This window comes from Pongo pygmaeus, chromosome 11 (genome assembly GCF_028885625.2).
Source record: "Pongo pygmaeus isolate AG05252 chromosome 11, NHGRI_mPonPyg2-v2.0_pri, whole genome shotgun sequence".
Taxonomy (NCBI): domain Eukaryota; kingdom Metazoa; phylum Chordata; class Mammalia; order Primates; family Hominidae; genus Pongo; species Pongo pygmaeus.
The window spans coordinates 20088786-20091621 of NC_072384.2; positions in this window are offsets into that span (position 1 = coordinate 20088786).

The window sequence follows — 2836 nt, forward strand, 5'->3', positions numbered from 1 at the left end:
GGCACCCCCTCCACACATTCACCTCTTTCCCTGACTCATCTGCTCCCTACTGCTGTAGGACAGCAGAGATTTTTTGTTTTGTTCACCATCATATTCTTGCGAAGAACCTGACAAACAAATGGAACTAAATTGAGAAAAGAATTGAATAAATGGATTATCAATATCACAGAGATTGGATTTCTGCTGAAACCATTTTAACTCTTTAGGTTTACCTCTGACTTGGTCTCAAAAGGGATTAAAGTCATTTTCAAAACTAAACACAATATAAACTCAGACAAGATAGGAGACAAAAAGTAAATAAATAAACACAATATAAGCATCTATTCCTAATAAAAAGCAGAATAATGGAAAAAATTAAAAATTGAACTTTGACAAAATAAAATTTCCATTCATTAACAAGCCACAGACAGTGAAAATATATTAAAATGTTATACACACACACACACACACACACACACAGTTCTGGCAAAGGGCTGGTAACCAGGGTTTATGGGAAACTTACATTTCAATAATAAAAAGACAACCAATACGGTAAACATATGAGTAAACAATTTTCACAGACACCTCTGAAAAGAAGATATAAAAATGGCCAATAAGAACATGAAAAACCAGCATTATTAGACAACAGAGAAACATTCATGAGAACTTCAGTGAGATACATCTACCCCTCACTAGGATGGCCAGAATTAAAGATTGATAACAAATGCTAGTAGGCATAAGGAGCAGTAAATCTGTTACAGTGTTAGTAAGAATATAAAATGGTGCTACATGTATACATATGTAACTTACCTGCACATTGCGCACATGTACCATAAAACCTAAAGTATAATAATGATAATAATCATAATAATAATAAAAGAAAAAAATAAATAATAAAAAAAAATAAAATAAAATAAAAAAATAAAATAAAATGGTGCTAAGCACACACCACCTCACCAATTCTAAAGCTATGCATGTACCCAAGAGAAATGAAGATGTATGTTCACAAAATACTTATATATATACTCACAGAAGATTTATGCATGTTAGCCAAAATATAGAAACACCCTGGTGTCCATCGACAGAACAATGCATAAATAAACTGTGATGTAATCATTCAAATATATTATTCAGCAATAAAAATAAATAACTATATATACCAAGGGCATATCTCAAAAAGTTATTATGCTGAATAAAGGAAACTTAACATAAAAAATCCTACACTATAGGATTCTGTTCATATTAATTTTTTAAATATACAAATCTAGTCTATGGTAGAAAAAATAATCAGTAGCAATTTCCTGGGATGGTGGTTTAGCAAGAAATACATGGGAGAAATCAAGAGAAAACTTCCTGGGGTGGTAGTAAAGTTTAGTTATTAATAGGGGTTTGGTTACCCAAGTGTATGCATTTGTCAACACTTAGCAAAACAAAGTAAGATTTATGCAGTTCATCTTTTGTAAATGTTACCTCAAAGGGCATAAAACACTATAAACGAATCTTGTGCTGTAGTTAATGATATGCAGGCTGGAGTATTTATCATGCACATTTATTTAATTTACTGTGAAATGAATCAAAAAGATAAGATGGATTCATAGATGGAAATTCTGATAAAAAGGAGGATGACGTCTGATAACGCAAGTACAATAAAATTTTAATAGCAGGCTCTAGAGCAAGTTCCTCCAACTTGTAGCCCACAGGCTGCATGTAGTCCTGGATGGCTTTGAATGCAGCCCAACATAAATGTGTAAACTTTCTTAAAACATTATAAGATTTATTTTGAGATTTTTATTTTTTTTTTAGCTCATCAGGTATCGTTAATACATTTTATGTGTGGCCCAAGACAATTTTTCTTCTTCCATTGTGGCCCAGGGAAGCCAAAAGATTGGACATCCCTGCTCCTAGAGGAAGTTCACTGTAAAATTAACCTAATTTTGCTACATGTTTGAAAATGTTCATGATAAAAAGTTGGAACAAATAAAATCAAAATTTAAAAATAACCATCAAAGATATTGTAGGTTTTCAGGAACTGATTGTGTGCTTGTTGCTCTAGTTGTATTTCTAAACTTTAAGTTTTCAAGATGTCAAGGCAAAAGAACAAATCCACTGAGTTATAGAGTCTTTCTTGCCAAGAATTAGATCGTTTCTGGTCATGCAACGATCTGTGATTCTACATAAGCCTACTTTGCTCTCCGAATATCACTTTGGCTCAGAGATAATCTGAAAAACAAACAAAAACAAACAAACAAACGAAAACAGGCACATTATTCTTTCCACTGACTTTGAAATATACAAAGAAGTATATGTCTTCCAAGAAAGTTCCATTTAAAGGTCAAAGATGTAAACCATATTCCAAAACCATGGCACACACATTGATGGCCTCCAGCGGGGCTGGCCCAGTTCCTGCCTTGTGAAGTTTTACAGCAACAATCATCCTCCCTGTGGTTACATCAATATCTTAAAGTCAATACGTGAAGTTTTGGTGTTTTGTTACCACTAAGCATTTCTAAGCATCCTATTTCACAGAAAGTACTTCAAACACTATTGTTCTGGAGAGGACTTGGGAAGAAAAATACAGCTATAAATCTTAAAAACACTCAGTGATGGAAAGATTGGAAAGTAGAAAGTATGGATTCCATAGTGACCATGATTTAATTCTCATTATAGACAGCATTTCCCACCTTAAGTCTGCCTCATTTTACAAAACAGATCCAGATGCTCCAGGCCTATGTAACGTTTGCCCTTAGCTCTTGTTTGTATTATAACATTTATCACTCTGGATTATAACGACTTGCATAGGAAATCTTTCACTGTACTCTGAGTCCTTGAAGCCAGCCCAATAAACTTTCACCTCTAT